At 35.9% G+C, this 19,934-nt stretch overlaps 2 protein-coding genes across 2 annotated transcripts in view; one reads left to right on the forward strand and one right to left on the reverse strand.

Moving 5' to 3' along the window:
- Positions 1-19,934, reverse strand: part of LOC311087653 (uncharacterized protein) — a 415,151-nt gene that overhangs the window by 96,869 nt on the left and 298,348 nt on the right. The gene's annotated exons all lie outside the window — the stretch shown is intronic.
- Positions 8,003-19,934, forward strand: part of lingo3b (leucine rich repeat and Ig domain containing 3b) — a 50,808-nt gene continuing 38,876 nt past the window's right edge. Inside the window, exon 1 of the mRNA XM_084120728.1 lies at positions 8,003-8,293. The gene's annotated coding sequence lies outside the window, so the exon portion shown is untranslated. The remainder of the gene's footprint in view (positions 8,294-19,934) is intronic.

Genomic DNA, 19,934 nt, shown 5'->3' on the forward strand with positions numbered 1-19,934 from the left:
GAGGTAAAGTATTCCAAATCGTCGGAGCAATACAACTAAAGGCTCTACTTCCCATGGTAGTCGAACGCACAGATGGTACAACAAGAGTCACAGAAGCAGAAGACCTGAGGGATCGAGTACATACACATGAAGACGTTCACTCAGATATGAAGGTGCTAGATTATGAAGAGCTGTTAACTTTGAGAAAATTACATGTAAACCATGATTTAATTTCGGAAAGACAAAGCAAAAGAGAGGAAGACGGTAATACTGAACTAGGCTTTGAAGATATATAGAGCTGGGTGTCATCAGCGTAGCAGTGAAAATTTATATTAAATTTACAGAAAATCTGTCCTAGAGGCAGTAAATACACAATAAACAGAAGAGGGCCCAGGACTGAGCCTTGAGGTACACCACTGGTTATCAGAGGTGGACGAAGTACACAACTTCCTTACTTGAGTGAAAGTACAGATACTACTGGTCAAATATTACTCCGTTACAAGTAAAAGTTGTAAAGACCTATTTTTACTTAAGTAAAAGTACAGAAGTACTCATTTTTAAAAGTACTTAAGTATCAAAAGTAAAAAGTAAATGTCAATGCATTATTTTATTATTGTTGCATTGTTGTATGTAATACTTAAAGTACTGTATGTCTCTGAATCTATGCCTGCCTTCCCTCATATCAATATCAAATTTATTTCTAGAACACAGTTCCAGTCGTGGGATTGAATGTGAGATTGAATAAGTCACTCAATAACGTCCACAGTGGTTTCGGACACCCAAATGGCTGTTCCCTCAAATATTGCCCTATTTAAAGTTTTTTGGCTTTTAGTATGAATATGTTAGCCTTACTGTTATCTATAAGCTAGTGTGCTCCAGAAAAGTGACAAAATTCGCATTTAGAAGATCAAACCCAACGTTGAAAACAAAAATCAGGTTTATGTCAGAATCCAATGTCAAATTGACGTTGATCTCCAACGTTGGACAGACGTTGTATTGTGGTTGAAAATGAAAATCAGGTTGACGTCAGAAACCAACATCAGTCAGGTTCTAACGTCAACCCGACTTTTATTTTCAATCAATATCCAACGTCAATCTGACGTCGGGTTCTGACGTCAACCCAACTTTCATTTTCAACCAAAATGCAACCCCTGCAACCAAAATCATGCCCTGACTGATGTTACTTTCTACTCAAGGACCTTGACAGAAATGTAGTGGAGTAAAAAGTACGATATTTGCCTTTCAAATGTAGTGAAGTTAAAGTAAAAAGTTTCCAGAAAAAATAATACTCAAGTAAAGTACAGATACTCAAAAAGTGTACTTAAGTACAGTACTCAAGTAAATGTACTTTGTTACTGTCCACCTCTGCTGGTTATCTGAGATATCCGCGGTTTAAAAGATTTCATCTGAACGAACTGAGTCCGACCAGATAAATATGATTTAAACCAATCAATCAATTTCATCATCCCAGCTAACAAAGATGTGCTCTAGAAACGTTTTGCCAACATTCCCATTAAAACGTTATTTCTAAACGTTCTCTGAACATTGAAAACGTCCATTTTTTTAATGTTTTAAAAATGTTTTTTTCTTGGTAATGCAAACGTTAAGGGAACATTCCATGTGATCATTCCTCAAACATTGTTTGAATGTTACTTTTAAATGTTCTCTGAAGATTCCGAAACTAGTAACATTTAAAAAAAACGTTACATGAACGATGTATAAATGTTTTTTTGCTCACATTTTGAGAACATTATTAAAGACCAGATACTGGCTCTGGTGAGTTTTATTATTATTTAATATTAACACAAATTGTTTGGGATTTAAGTCCCCCTGTGGTGAAAATCCAGCTTTTAATGTTGTTTATGTGTCTATGTGGTGTTTTTAATATGCTTTAAGACAAACCATGTGTAAATTCATAAGTCGACAGCATTGCTGAGTATTTCCTCCTTAAAACTGCAGTGAACCAAAGACAGTCTCAAAAACACGCTTTGAAATCGCTGGTGTTTCTGACGTCACAAACTACCTTGTAACCAATCAGATCAACGTGTGATCGTCAACCAGTGGATCTCTGAGCTGAGTGAGTGAGTGGAGGCGGGGCTCATTTGCATATTCATAGAACCGCGCATACTAAATGAGGCAAGGGTGTCGAGTTACATGCAAGATATTGTAAGACATGAAGAAAACAAATTCAAGGAAAAAACACTTAAATATGTTTTAAGGGATAAAATTATTGACTACAGGGGGACTTTAAGGTTCAGTTGGAGAAAAATAAAAGAGCTTCTGCATTTAATGCATGTCATGTGCAAAATAGTTTTATGAAGAGCAGAAGGTATGGTGGAGATGAAAATAAGATGGAAATGGAGATTAAAGTTTTAGTCTCAATTCTTGATCTGATCGAACCGACACACATTAACTCACGGTTTGTGGTTTGCAAGTTAAAGCTAATAATTAAATTAAATCATGAAACCATCAAATTGAAATAAATTATATGTAAATACATACAATTAAAATAAAATATTTACAAAACAAATGTGAAATATATTATTTGTTGACCTGCATGTCATCTGATCATTAACCAACATCAGAGAACCATGAACATGCAAATGTATTGATCAATTATTGAAATATTAACTTAAAATCTCAGTAGATATTTTAGCTCAAAGGGATTCATCCGACAAACAGTTGGATTATACATCATTCATCAAGATGCATGAATATGGTAATATGCTAAAAAATATCCTAAGCAGTACTTTTGTGTTTTTCCCAGAAAAATATGCTTAGCATTACATGAAAAGTGATGTGCAAATTGTAGTTATTTGGTTAAGATTTATTATGATTGTGGTTGACAAACATGTAGTTTCAATTATTTCTTGATGTGATCGAACTGACACTCATCATGTGATGAGAAACAACAGAAGATCGCATCCAAACCTCGTTCAGCCCAAACCTTACCTCGATGCATCAACACTTGCTCTGGTGTTTCAGCATTCATCATCTTCAGCTTCGACTGCTTCAGGAAGGTTTCACCAGCTCAGCGGATGCAAGAAATCAAGAACGGTCTCTGGAAATCGTCCTCGAGGTGTTTGGGTCAGTGACTCACTTCTGCTGCCATCTCTCAAAATCACTGTACACTCAGAACATATTCATTTCACTCGCATATAACACTTACATGTGCATTTCACTGTTTTAACATAAACTAACAACTTAATGTCATGCATATTTGTCAATCACGCATAAATGAAATGCATAGTTTATTATGAACTATTTGTATGTATTTGATTTGATTTAAATAACCATATATTCAAAATGCATTTATTCAAATTGCTTAGAATCAGTTCAATTGTGAACATGGTTAAAATATGGCTAGCCGTGGAACGAGCCATTCTCAATTTATTGATCATTTTAAAATTATTGGATTTATTGATAATAAACAAACGTGGATATTCTGTATTGAAATGTGCTTATAAATGTGATGCATATTTGTCATCCATGCATAAATGAAATGCATAGTTTATTATGAACTATTTGTATCTATGTGATTTGATTTACATAATATATTCAAAAATGCATTTATTCAAATTGCTTAGAATCATGTGAACATGGTTAAAATATGGCTTGCCATATTTTTTTGATTTATTGATAATAATCAAACATGGATATTTGTTTTTTAAATGTGCTTTTAAATGTGATGCAAATTTGTCATCCATACATTAATGAAACAGATTTGCATAATAGTTGCTGATGACCTGAATGTGTTTTAATGGCACAATAATCAGGTTTATTTATCATATAATTAAATATTGCTTGTTCGCAGCTAGCCATGTTTTAAACATGTTCATATTTTTTTAAATGAATAAATTTAATTGTTTTCACAATGAACAGATTTATTTTACTTTGAAAAAATGATTATTTAAATACAATCAAATAGATGAAAAATAGTTAATAACATGCAATGTTTTTTCTTTTTCTTTTTTTAATATGTCTGACAAATATGCATCACATTAAGTTTATTAGTTAGTTTGTTAAAACTAATAATTTTTTTACATGCAATTGAATTTTTCATGCATTTCCTGTAAAGCTGCTTTGAAACGATGTGTATTGTGAAAAGCGCTATGCAAATAAATGCAAATTAAATTGAATTGAATTTTACATTTAGGCCATTATTTTGTGCACGTTTGTATCCGCCATTTCCAAGTGTCAAAACCAGGCTTCCCTAATGATGGCCAATATGTTTCCCATAATTCCTCAGCCTCCAGCCCTGGATTACGGTTAAACCGGGCTTCATGTGTGTCAGGAGAACGGATCGTGAGATGGGATTTTCTGGAGATGCTGAAGCGCACGGATAAAAGGAGAGCTGGATGGGGAAGTCAATAGTGTGTGTTGTTGTTGTGTGTCAGGACTGAGAGAAGCTTCAGTGTGACTGTGACCTATATTTACTGCTCGAGTGCATCTCGAGACACACGGATGAGAAACAAACGCATCTGGTTAACCGTCAGCTTCATGCATGACTGAAACTAGGCAAGCTCATTTCCAGAAAAATCATGCTCTGGTACTGTACATCATCATTATGACATACTAATCTGAGATTATGCCATACTAAATCATAATTGTGGGATGAAAAGTCAAATTATTGCTTGTCAAAATTGACAAAAAGTCAAAATTATGACCTACCAAGTCAAAATTATGACCTACCAAGTCAAAATTATGACTATAAAAGGGATAATTATAAGGTAAAAGTCAAAATTATGACTAAAAATGTCAAAATGACATTGAAATTAAGACAAAGTTAAAATAATGACAAAAAATTTAGTCAAAATTGACATACTTAAAAAGTCAAAATTATTATGTTGAATTTATGACAGTCAAAAATATGACATACTAAGTCATAATTGTGAGATGAAAAGTCCAATTATTGCTTGTCAGAATTGACAAAAAGTCCAAATTATGACATACTAAGTCAAAATGATGACTATAAAAGGCATAATTATAAGATAAAAGTCCAAATTATGACTTAAAATGTCAAAATTACGTTGAAATTAAGACAAAGTTAAAATAATGACACCGTCAAAAAGTCTAAATTGTTAAGTTGAAATTGACTGAGTCGAAATGTACATATTAAGTCAAAATTAAGTTGAATTTATGACAGTCAAAGTGATGACATACTAAGTCAAAATTAGTACTTTAAAAGTCATAATTATGAGATAAGTCAAAACTAGATAAAAAGTTTAAGTTGACGTCAAAATTAAGTCGAAATTATGACAAAGTCAAAATTATGACATGCTAAGTCGAAATTAAGACTTTAATAGTCAATTATGAGATAAAAAGTTGAAATTATGACTTAAAAAGTCAAAACTATGACATGCTAAGTCGAAATTAAGACTTTAATAGATAATTATGAGATAAAAAGTCGAAATTATGACAAAAAGTCGAAATTATTATATACTAAGTTGAAAATTAAACTTAATACGTCAAAACTGACATACTAATGACATAATAATGACATAAAAAGTCATACTACTGTCTATGACTGTCATTTTGACTTTTTAATCTCATAATTTCAATTTAATAAGTGATAATTTGTACTTTTTATGTCATAAGTATGACTTTTACGGTAATAAAATACTTTTTAATCTCATAATTACAACTTAGTATGTCATAATGTCAACTTTTAAAGTCATAATTATGACTTTTCATTTTATAAGCATCCATTTCCATCTGATTATTTGTCTTACCAGAGCATGATTATTTGTCTTTTGGCTTCCATAGTGAAATGCACATTACATCAAGCCATTTAAAATAATCAATTGCACTTCTAAATCCACATGCGATCTGTAAACGCGTGGATGAAACGAGGTTTCACGGAAGTTGCACGGATGATAAATGACGTGCACAATAACGAGATCGGTAATCGCCTCATTCTTTCCCTCAGTGGAACAACAATTTACTCAATTTGCACAAACCCGACTGAGTTGTTTGTCTGTGTGACGGGACGCTTGTTTGGAGAGATCACTGGCTTAATGTCGTCATTCATTTACTTCATAAAGCATCCTGGAAAATGAAGATGTTTAACTTGAGTTATTGAAGTACTGAAGTTATAAATCATCCAAAATGATCACTGTCATCGTTTACTCGGCCTTGTGTTGCTCCAAACTGAACTCACGTCCTCCCATTGAACACACAATCTAGTTTTATTATACTTTTATGGTGTTTTTATAATTGTTTGAGCTTAACAGCTTCACTATCTACTTTTATTAGTTTGCAAAGACTTGACTGTTGATTCTAGCTCAACACCGTATCATTCAAACTACTGGTTTTAATATTCAGTGAAAGTCCCCTATAACTGTACTTGGAAATATTAAATGAGGTCTCTGAATAATTGAACTCAATAGTCATATACAGCCTCATCTGAACTCTTGCATGAACTTCTCCATTAGTTTGAGTAGCATCTTTTGCTTCAGACTCTTGTGATGCTAGTCTGAAAACTGTGAACGCTGTAGCCTTTACTGTTCGCTTGCCTTTTGAAATGATTTGAACGTGTAGATTAACAGAGAAAGACTGCAGTGCACACACACACACACACACACACACACACACACACACACACACACACACACAGAGCAAGCTTTATGGCTGATGAAGTGAAATCCAATTACAATGTTAACGCAGCGAGAGTCGAGACACTGAGGCAGACGGTGTGAGACTCGTTCAGTGTTTCGGTTTCACACACACAGATCCTGAGACGTGCCGTCACACACACACACACACACACACACACACACACAGACACACACACACACGTTCTCCTGTAGAGCAGCACAAACACTTCTCCAGCACATGGACGGCCTTAAAACATGCATTTATGTGCATGATGGGGAAATACAACAGAACATTTTAAAGCCAGCGTGAAAAAGCATTTGACTTCATTTGATATTTTGAAGTGGATTGTGCTTGAAGGAGAAGGTGCCAGTGGTAAAGCTTCTTTTCAAATATTTGCTATTTTTGCATTATTAAATAAGTTAATCAGCATTTGTATTAACTCTTTCTGGCAGACATCTGGCGATTCTGGCAGGTTTGGGCCAGTTACGGCTGATGGACATCATGGAAGACATTGAGGGTAAATTTTGGTTTGCTTCCGGCATGGATCTGGTTTACTCTGTTTTTTTCTTTTCTTCTACTGTCTCTCTATATATATTTTTTAAATTGCATATACTGCGTTAGACTAAACTGGGAAAGGTCTCAACACTCATATTGTTGTTCTATTGATTTACTGCTTCTATTGCGCTCATCATTTGTAAGTCGCTTTGGATAAAAGCGTCTGCTAAATTATTAAATGTAAATGTACTTTTGGCAAGCAGCTTTTGGTATGGAGTTAATATTGTGCCATAATTAAACAAACAAACCCAGCATTTTGCAAACAAACTTGATCTGCTTTGCAAAGTCGAGTTTATTTACAAAATGCTGGATTTGTTTGTTTAATTATGGCACAATATTAACTCCATACTTTTGGGCCAATCTTGGCCGTAACTCTCAGCCGAAACTCAACCAGATTGGGCCCAGAATCAAATTGCTATGGGTTATGGTCCTCTATAAGCACCCACCCAGAATAACATAGAAATCGCTTAGGAACATATTAAATCTTTATGACATGCAATGCATTTTTTTTTGTCAAGCTACTTTGAAAGGAAATGTTTTGTAAAAGAAAAAAACAAATAAAAAAACAAAAAAACGCTATAATGCAATTTTTGTAAAGTTACTTTGAAAGGATGTGTTTTGTAAAAAAACGCTATAATGCATTTTTAGTAAAGCTACTTTGAAAGGATATTTATTGAAAAAATAATAATAATAATGCTATAGGCCTACGTGAATTGAATGGAACGTAATTGAATTATCACGAGCCCTTAGCGACGCTACGTTTCTCCTCCAGTGCTGCACTTGTGAGACGAACCCTGAGTGTGTGTGTGTGTGTGTGTGTGTGTGTGTGTCAGCATCAGCGAAACCTAAGCAGCAGATAGACAGCGCCAGAGACAGAGACAGTGTGTGTTCCGTCTCTCACACACACAAACACACGAGCACGAGCGCGAGCGCGCGCTGACACACTCTGGAAGAGCATCTCTGATCGTGCGCGTGAAGGAAGAGGGTTTTATGTGGTCCGCGTTTCTGATGCCAGACGTAAACACACACACACACACACACACACTTGGGCTTGAGGACACGTATGGACTCGGTCGTGTGACTTATGGACAGACATGAATGAGGAGGTGAAGGCGAGCAGGAGCCGAGGAGACACACAGATGAGGACACAGCCAAGACCTGGGTGAGTAAACTTCACACACACACACACACACACACACACACACATACACACACGGGTGAACCCTGAAGCCGAGATACCTGTGGAGCGCGTGGGTGAAAACACTGAGGTTATGCAACATTATCTGAGGCTTTTCTGTGCAGGAGTGTGTCGCTTTCATCCTGGATGCTGAGGAAACACTGGAAGTTTTGTTTGGATAGAGTGAGCCGACTCTCATCCAGCCTGTGTGATGTTGTTCAGTCGTGTATTATGGCTTTTTCTATTTTAAAGCACTATATTGTTGAGGGATTGAGCTCCAGAGAGTCATTTCAAGTCTCAAACACACGCTTCGAGACAGAAGGTTGTCGCCCGGAACACATTTCATGACCAGATTGTATTGACTCAAAATTCATTTTCACGCAAACTCGTGTGCATGTCTATGCATTGATGTCAACAAATAACGTGGGCCTCTTTTATGCAAAGAATTAACGTTAAAAAAGATCAAATAAATATATATAAAGATAAACCAAATGAACCAAATGAAAATGAGTCTTGTAGTGTGTGTTAGTATTAATGTCTTGTAAACATTTATCGTTTCTGCTTTGGGGATTTTTACTTCAGTATGTGTATATTCATAATTTAATCAAATATTTACATATAGTTTCCAGCTTAAATGAATATGGAACAGCAACTTGTCCATTTCCTCCAGTGTAATCCATGTGAGTGATTATTAAAACAGTAATCAATCACGAGGAAACAGTGTTTTGAGACTCGCGCTGATTTTTACTGTAAAGCAGCAATTTTTATTGTATAATGTTCTGTATAAATGAAGCTGGCTTCACTGGATGGAGAGGATAATGAGTAATGGCACGATGGAGGCACTTTCTTTTCTCACATGACATTTCACTTATATTTCTCTGTTCCTCCTTCATGCTTTCACTGATTTAATGCTGTCTTCAAATGCTATTGAAATATGAGTTTCCTAGTGGGAAATTGGACATAATCAGAGGAGAAGTTTTTCCTCAACAACTACATCGCCTTGTCTTGCCGTTAAAGTCGTGCATATGAGTAACCATTTGAAGCATATTGTATGTTTTATACACAGCAAACATAACTTGTAATTTAGGGCTGTACGATATTGGAAATGCAATATGGCTATTTTGTTTTTCTGCGATATGAAAACTATTTCAGCAGATTACTTGAACTGCTCTATTTGGAAAGAATGAATAATTCTAGAATGATTGGGGTGATTTTGAACGGGAGTGAATCTGCGTTTAAAATAATGAACAAATTACATTACAATAGACCAAAGATACAAATGAAATAAACAGTTTTATGTTTTTCAATTAAGTCTTACTGTATTCAGGTACAGAAATTGAATAATCAAATGTAAAATAACATCTTAACTATAAATTAAATATAATTAATCTTTGTTAAAGCTACAAAAGGGATTTTCTCTTTGTATTTTGTTGTTTGATTAAGCTGCAGGAATATTAGGCTGCTGTCACTTTAAGAGTAAATGCACGGATCCAGTATAATGATACGCATTCATTTTTTTCTCTCACTATTTTGCATTCACATTAGCCATAAGCGACTGTGTTTTACGAGGACACTCGCCGAGACAGGCTTTTTGACATAATTATGCGTGTGTGTGTGTGTCCGTTCGAGCACAAATAGAGAAGGGAAGGGAATTCGGTGTTTGTGAATTGAGTTCTCTTTCATCTTCTTGCACTCGATTGGTTTAAAACTGCTTGCATATTTAATCTAACAGCACCTAAAACACATGCAAACGATAAACTTTTACTCTGTTCTGGTTAAACTTTCCAATTAATCCAAGAATCACGTGCGTTTCGAACCTTGGTGCCTGGTCCCTACGGATCAACTACAATCCCTATATTTGACATCAGCCATACTTTATTTGACAGAAATTCCAGAATTATCAGCAAACTGACTAATACTATACAGATTGGTCGTTTATGTTTATGAATGGGTTGCTACATTTTATTCAAAAATCGTTGGATGTTGATTAAATATCTTAAATGCATTTTGGCTTTAATGAGATTTCCCCAAGAAATAAGTGAGAGTAATTCTCCAAGATTCCAATTGTTTTCCGACAACAAAGCATTCGTAATCATGTCTTCAGAAGTGGGAAGTGGGAGATTTCCGACAGCATGAGAAGTACACCGTGTTGGACTATTCAGTCTCATTTCTTGTCATATTTATTTTGTACTGTTGATACACTTTTTTAGCCACTGTCTGTGTCCCTTGGAGAAAACAACCCCAAATGAAAGTAATTATGAGTTACATGAGACGCCCGAGACGAACATTTTATTGCTCTGAGACTTGTGTTTCAAATTTGGCAGATCTTAGTTAGATTCAATTAGATATCAACTTTGTCTCAGATGCCAAAAAAATTCCTCTGGCGAAATAAAAACAGGCACAAATGAGTCAGTATTTGTCAGTCAGTAAGAGTATAGTGTGAATCGTAAAAGCTCGGATTATTGAGCTTTGTGATGGTGAGCTTCGTTTGAGCCATTGTTGAGAAGATCTTTAACTCTAGACGAGTCGTATTTTTATAGAGTCAGAAAAAAATCTGATATGCAAGCAAAGCAAGTCTCTATATAACAGTCAGGGATTGACTTCTTCGTGAAGGGAACGTGCACTAGTTAAGAAACATAGCCGTTGATATCTGGCAGAGAACAGTGAGAGATAAGAGTGTGTGTGTGTGTGTGTGTGTGTGCACAGCGTGTTATCTGCCTCTCTCCAGTTCGCAAGTCCAGGCCATTATTAACAGAAAGTGTTTTTGACAGGCGCGTTACCGTGTTGCCCAGGGCCATGAGGGTTTCACAGGCTACAATCCCAAACCGCCAACCAGAGCATGAGAAACACAGAGCATGGAGAGATGGAGAGAGAGAGAGAAATCAAGCTATAATATACATAGCATACATGTTAGCGTCATTCTGTTTGCCGTGTCCATTTGAAGGTGAATCAGACAGGAGGAACGTGATCACACTGGCGGTAATCAAGCAAAGGACTCGAACAGAAGCAAAGAAATATTCTTGATTATGGCTGAACCGCACATTAGTTTGTCCTCCGGGATGACAATTATGATTAAAACCAGGGATTTGGAATAAATGCATTGTTTGTGCTGATTAGCAGAGGATGATTTTTTTGCATGTTGCTTCCTTTTGATTACATGCTCATTTGCATATGCAAGGCGTACATTGAATTTGAAATGAGCAGCATTAAACGAGTGGTGTTATCTAAGACTAGCGTCACTGTTAGTGTTGCTCATACTCGGCGGACAAACAAACCGCTAACCCTGAACCACCCCAGCAAGCGTCTCGGTTAACTATAGACCCGATATAGACCGGCTCTGAGTAACACACTTCTAGCCAAAATAACCTTGAATTTGGTTACATGTTGTGTTTGCCAAAATAACTTGCGAGATATATGATATTCCATCATGTAAGCAAAGTCAACAGTGATTACAAGGTGATGGGTTTCATGTCTTCACTCATTTCTTTATCTAATTGATGACTAGTCTATTCTTGGGCGATGGTTTAGACTATTCAATTTTAATTGACAGCCCAAACTTTGCCTTGTTTAGCTTAGACGTCTGGACTGTGTTTGGACGGCTATTAGACGTCTTTTAAACGCAAAAATGCGTTTGAATGATGATGAATGATTCTTCAAATAGGAGAAAAAAATCACACAGATGCACATTCAATTTTAAATTAAACGTAAGTTGTTGTTGATATACTTTTCCTCCCTGTTGTGATGTACAATATATCTGAGTGAAACGCTTCTCAAACAAGAACAAATGTGGGCGGGGCTTGATTGTGTCTGTGTGGAATTGATTGGATGGTTGTGGTTTGCTATTGGCTGATCTCATGTGAGTGACAGGTTGCCCCGCCCACATCATCAGAGAAGAGAAGAGATGCTGCAAGAGAGAGGGGAAGGACACATGAATTTAAAACAATGATTTGTGCTAGGGATGCACCGATATTAACATTTTGGCCGATACCGATAACCGATAATTCTTTATATTTGAAAGCCGATAACTGATATATTGGCCGATAACTCTAAATCCAATTTTTATATAATTTTTGGGAGCCTGATTGCAAAAACAAAAGTCTCACAATTAAAATCCATTCCCAATCACACAATTATAATGTTCTCATTATAATTTCATGTAGCCGATATGACAGCACATTTTGCACTTAACTATATTTTCCTTTTTGAAGTGATTCCAATCATATTTCAAGCAATTCAAATCCATCATGTTGAACAGTGCGCATCTGAAGTGTCTCAAGTGTTGAAGGAAATAATTCATTATTTATCTGCTTTAATATATCAGCCAAATTTAATTATCGGCCGATACCGATATGGTGACCGATATATATCGTGCATCCCTAATTTGCACGGATAAATCATTTAGAATATATACTGCAATATTCCATAAAAATAAGAGGGGTTCATTTTTATTTCATGGTGACTTTAAAGACCGTTCACATGTTAAATGTTGTGCATTTCTGATGCATTTGCTGTCTGGGCATCCGATCCCGGAAAGGCAGGGTCCCTGTATCCTCACCGGTTTGCCTGTTTGTCAAACTAGCCCAAACAAATGAACCCAAACTAGCGCTGCCATCTGTTTTTTCCTATTTGATTTTGTAGAATGAAGTAACGAGAAACGGAACACGTTTGACGGAGAAACAAAGAAGCGAGAGGAAATGTGTTGTTGGAAGTTTCCTCTTTCATTAGTGGAGTGGATCCACATAATTAAGACTCGCCGCACAATAGTGTTTTTATTTGGCTCGTTCCTTAAATGCTCCCAGAAGGAAGTTTTATTGCTCAACTGTTGCTCTTTGAAAGCTCAGGGAACATAACGGAGTTCTTAGTTAAGTATGCAGTTAATATTCCTAAAATAAGACAGATATAATTGACTCCTCATGCGGTAAGAGTATATAGAGCTATAACATGAGTGTGGAACAGCTCAGATCATTTGACCTTGAGAAAAACGTTTGAGATCGTATTGATGGTGTTTTATTGCAGTCTTTGGTTTCTTGGCAAATCTGAGCACAGTTTGAGATGTTGTTGAGATTTTGTGAGAACATGTTGAGATCTCTAGAATATGGATGGATTCTCTAATTTTTTTATCAGCCAAAGAACTTAGAAATTGTAATTTTTCAATAATTTATCAACACATTTACATGGTAAACATATAAAATATTTCCTCTTTTTTTTTTAGTAATTGTTATTAGGGACCAAGCACTGAATTGTATTCGTTACTGTTCTTTTTACTATTATTCTTACTCCTCCTCCCTATATTTCCGCAACGCCTCGGCGTATTCAGACCAGATTTGGTACATGTTATCACAAGCATGATCTGAGGATACTTGCAGTGTTTCGGCTCAGCGCCACCTACTGGTCAGGAGAAATGAAAAATGGCTATTTTTGTTTATAACTTAGCTAATAGCTTGTGATGAGTTTAGCCTATTTAAATGAAAGTGGTCTTGATAAATTCCTTGAATTATACTGAAAACAGTGATACCAATTATGCCATGTTTGTTTGACATTTTGAAAACCTACTTTTAAAAGAAAGATGTCGAAAAACACATCAACAAATGTTATGCCAAACTGATTTTGAGGCTGTAACTTAGTGTATGACTTAACTTTTTATGTGTCATTGTCACCTCACACTGACCTTGATAACAGCGCCACCTATTGGTCAAAAGTCATAAGCAATTAAATCATATTACTAGTGATTGTATTTGTGATCTTTCAGCCGTTTTGACAAAAATAATCTAAAAATGTCTTTGGTTACTCATTGTTGCAGTCGGTCTGATGCTCCCAGCCAAGCTTTCATAACACATCATGCTTTTTTGTGCTTAGTCCCATTTATTTATTTTAATTATGCATTTTTTTTTTTTCCCATTTAAATAATTTCATACACTCACAAGCCCGTGGTCTAGACGAAACTGAGATATTAAAGAGATTGCATTTATGATATTATTTTTTTTTATTTTTTTTTTTTATCTGTCATAGTTCTGAATCACATCAGCAATTTATTTACTGGAGGAAATGTGACTTATTTAATTATTTACTTATTTTATGTAGAAACTGCATGTAAAACAGTGTGATTCTGTGTCAGCAGTGTTGAACAGTGTGCGGCTCCTCTGACACCCTCATCTCATTAGAATTCATACCAGAATAAAAGAACAGACATGTAGAATTATGAGATCTCTATTATAAGACAAAGACTGTCTGCTAGACACCATATCTGTCTGATGAGACAAAGAGAGACCGGCTTTATGAATCAAAATCAAAAGTCAAAATCTGGCTAATAGACCATAAGATGAGTATTAGCAGGTTTAAGATAAAGGTGCACTCAGTCATATTGTTCTTGTAAAAGGAAATTTTGGGAGATCACATGATCAGCTGAATATTACTTGCATCTGTCATTTTTTACTCACAGGATAAACTAATTATAATCAAATTGCTTCATGAAAATTCAATTTTTTAAAAGACATTATTACATTTATTCAGCAAGGATGCATTAAATTGATCAAAAGTGACAGTAAAGACATTTATAATGTTACAACTGGTTTCTATTTCAAATAAATGCTGTTATTTTGAACTGGAAAAATAAAATGAACCACGTTTTTCACAAAAAAATTATTTATAAAAATAATAATTGAGCATCAAATCATCATATTATACTGATTTGTGAAGGATCATGTGACACTGAAGACTGGAGTAATGATGCTGAAAATTCAGCTTTGATCACAGGAATAAATTACACTTTACTATATATTCACATAGAAAACAGTTATTTTACATTGTAATAATATTTCACATTTTTACTGTATTTTTATCAGATAAATGCAGCCCTGGTGAGCAGAAGAAACAGTAAAATAAATCTCCTTGCTTTAAAGGAAGGTTTTTTCCCGCTTGCTTAACATAGCAGACATGAATGATGAGCAAAGAGAAAGACAGATTTATTACTGAAGGCTAAATTGAATTGAAATCTTATCATATCCGTGTGCCCTAAAGCGTATTGTGGCAATAACTTAATTAAAGAGATGGATACGCATGTCTGTTTAACAAGTAAAGTCCAACAGGTTTCTTGCTCAATCTGTTCAACTCTAAGACAAATATAAACTGACCTTGTGGGTGAAACTGCAATCATCGTTCATCTCTCCTGGACATCTGCACTTGTTCATGAGATAATTACATTAGTGATTTGTTTAAGTGCTGAGGAAGATTCACACAAGAGTCCTTGTGTTGCTCTGAGGTGATTATGACGCTGGCGTGAAGGTTAAACCGCGAGATCTGGTTTGGATCAGAGAGAGTCTGTCTTCATGAGTTTGGAAATGCAGAACTGAATCGAGAATGCTTTTTAAAGTCCAGTACCATTCCTGAATTTAAATTTGATTTGATTTGAGGTGGCAAACAGGAATCAAAATTGCAATGTAAGGAAAAATTACTCAAATTAATTAAAATTCAAATAAATTCATGTAACCAAATTTTTGACTAGAAAAGCAAAGTTTATCAAGATAAACTCAAATGATGGATGGATGGATATACTGTGATGGATGGATGGATATACTGTGATGGATGGATGGATGGATAAATGGATGGATGCATAAATAGATGGATGGATAGATGATGCATAAATAGATGGATGGATGGATGGATGCATAAATGGATAAATAAATAGATGGATGCATAAATAGATGGATGGATGGATACATAAATAGATGGATGGATAGATGTATGCATAAATGGATGGATGGATGGATGGATACATAAATAGATGGATGGATAGATGGATGCATAAATAGATGGATGCATAAATAGATGGATGGATGGATAGATGGATGGGTGGATGGATGGATAAATAGATAGATGGATGCATAAATGGATGGATAGATGGATGCATAAATGGATGGATGGATGGATGGATACATAAATAGATGGATAGATGGATGGATGCATAAATAGATGGATGGATAGATACATAAATAGATGGATGCATAAATAGATGGATGGATAAATAGATAGATGGATGCATAAATGGATAGATAGATGTATGCATAAATGGATGGATGGATGGATGGATGATGGATGGATGGATGGATGGATGGATGGATGGATGGATAAATGGATGGATGGATGGATGGATAAATGGATGGATGGATAGATGGATGCATAAATAGATGGATGGATGGATGCATAAATGGATGGATGGATGGATGGATGGATGGATGGATACATAAATAGATGGATGCATAAATGGATTGATAGATGTATGCATAAATGGATGGATGGATGGATGGATAAATGGATGGATGGATAGATGGATGGATGCATAAATGCATGGATGGATGGATGGATAGATGGATGGATGGATAGATAGATGGATGGATGCATAAATGCATGGATGGATGGATGGATGGATGGATGGATGGATAAATGGATGGATGCATAAATGCATGGATGGATGGATGGATAGATGGATGGATGGATAAATGGATGGATGGATAGATGGATGGATGCATAAATGCATGGATGGATGGATGGATGGATGGATGGATAAATAGATAGAAGGATGGATGGATGATGGATAAATAGATGGATGGATGGATGGATGGATGGATGGATAAATGGATGGATGGATAGATGGATGGATGCATAAATGCATGGATGGATGGATGGATAGATGGATGGATGGATAAATGGATGGATGGATAGATGGATGGATGCATAAATGCATGCATGGATGGATGGATGGATGGATAAATAGATAGAAGGATGGATGGATGATGGATAAATAGATAGATGGATGGATGGATGCATAAATGGATGGATGGATAAATAGATGGATGGATGGATGCATGCATAAATAGATAGATAGATAGATAGATAGATAGATAGATAGATAGATAGCTAGCTAGGTTTGTGTTGCTGATGTAGTAAAAGCTCCTCCTGAAGCTCTTCATTCTCCTCTGGTCTTCATCCTAAACTCTCCTGGAGTTCAGGTTCTCCATCTGGAACCCAGAGCTTCTGATTCAGATCAAACAAGCATCAATGCGTCTCAGAATCCAGCGCTTTTCTCCGGCGCTCCACCGTTAAATCATTCCCTCCACAATTATTACGTCTTTTAAAGATAAGACAGAGCACTTCTTGACGTTTCTTCGCATATTCCTGGAGATTCTGTGTGATTTTAGACACTGTTACATAAAATATCAGTGTTTTTTATAGTTCTGAAACAGATGTGAGTCGTAAATGACCCTCTTTCTATGCCTGGCCATAAATCTCAAACTGTCATGTGGCTCTTATCAATATTGCATTTTAATGAATGATTTGCAGATGAAACGAGCAGCTGAGCAGAGCTCGATCCATGCGGAGGAAATTACAGACCCGTGTTCATGTTATGGGTTCAGTCCAGGGCTTATGTCTGCAAGATTTATTAAATTGATGAAAGTTTGATTACCCACCTAAAATAGCGCGGCTAGCATTAGAATGGCTGGTATTTTGGCCTCATATATTTGGAAAATGACTTTCCATCTTTTCAGGAAACTGTACCGAATGAAAACAGACTTTGTGTTGTAAAAAACGATTGTTTTGATAGTAAATATGACGGATGTTATTTATTTATGTTAAAATAAATGACTGTTACCGTATTTTCTGATTATATAAGTCATAGTACTGCGACTTATATTACAATGTTACTCATATAATGCGACTAATGTTAATGTTTTGTTTTAAATAAACTTGTTTAGGTTTGGCTTTTATAATAAATGAATGCCCCCATCATTTATGTTTGCTTTATATATATATATATATATATATATATATATATAAAATGACTTTTTTTCTCAACAATGCAATTTTGGCCTAAATTTATTTTAAATGTCTGTATTTTATTTCAGTTAACATTTATTTTTATTTTTTATTCAGAGCAGAATTGTGAATGCTTTTTAAATTCCAGTACGATTCCTGAATTTAAATTGAATTTGATTTGAGGTTGCAAACAGGAATCTGAATGGCAATGTAAGGAAAAAGAAATAAAAAGAATTAAAATTCAAATAAATTCATATAACTCATTTTTTGACTAGAAAAGCAAAATTTGTCTAGATAAACTTGAATGATGGATGGACAGATGGTTGGCAGATGGACGGATGGATAGATAGATAGATAGATAGATAGATAGATAGATAGATAGATAGATAGATAGATAGATAGATAGATAGACAGACAGACAGACAGACAGACAGACAGACAGACAGACAGACAGACAGATAGATAGATAGATAGATAGATAGATAGATAGATTAAAAAAAATGTTTTAAACATTCCATTTAATCATTTTGCAAACATGGGAATGTTACTTTTGAATGTTCTCTGAACTTTCCGAAACAAGCAACATTTAAAAACATGAAATGTTTCAGAAAAAAACATTCCATGAACGATGTATAAATGTTTTTGTGCTGACGTTTTGAGAACATCATTAAAGTCCAGGGCCGTATTCAGTAAACGTGTGTCTAACCACTCAGAGTTCTCCTAAACCGCAGTAAAAGTTTCATCTAAAACCCTTTTCACACACCGGCTGACACACACTTTTAATGAGGAACAGGGAGAAGTCTTAGCTAAGAGAAAGGGGGCGGAGTTGACCTCGTTGCTATGGATGATGTCATCAAGCTTACTAACTATTCCCTCAGTGATTGGCTGATGGGGGAGGGGTCTCTGTCACTGATTAAACAGAGAAATATTGTAGAACGAATTCAAATAAAGATTTGAAGAGAATGAATGACCTTCAGATGACCATATGACAGCAGCGTTTCTCCTGGAAACCGTTTCACACGCGCAGGAAAACAGAGTCTCGCTCGGCGTTCGTCTGTATGATGGAGCGGCGCCAGTCGTGTTTCATTACACACAACACTCCTGTTGCCATAGTGATTGCTGTATGACACCTCGCCGGCGTCTTTGATGAATCTCTGTCAAAGCGGCTCAAAATCACTCAAGATTATACCACTCACAACAGCGTGACACACACACACACACACACACACACACACACACACACACACACACACACACACAGGTTTGTTTTGCTGTACTTGTGAGAATATTCCATAGGCGTAATGTTTTTTATACTGGACAAACTGTATATTCTATCCCTTACACTAAACCTACCCATCACACACACACACACACACACACACACACACACACACACACACACACACTAACCCTACCCCTAAACCTGTCCATCACACACACACACACACACACACACACACACACACACACACCCTACCCCTAAACCTGTCCAACACACACACACACACACACACACACACACACACACGCACGCACACGCACACACACACACGCACACACACACACACACTCTAACCCTAAACCTGTCCAACACACACACACACACACACCACACACTAACCCTACCCCTAAACCTGTCCATCACACACACACACACACACACACACACTAACCCTACCCCTAAACCTGCCCATCACACACACACACACACACACACACACACACTAACCCTACCCCTACACCTGTCCATCACAAACACACACACACACACACACACACACACACACACACACACACTAACCCTACCCTTAAACCT

Source organism: Abramis brama (genome assembly GCF_963993115.1).
Source record: "Abramis brama genome assembly, chromosome: 7".
Taxonomy (NCBI): domain Eukaryota; kingdom Metazoa; phylum Chordata; class Actinopteri; order Cypriniformes; family Leuciscidae; genus Abramis; species Abramis brama.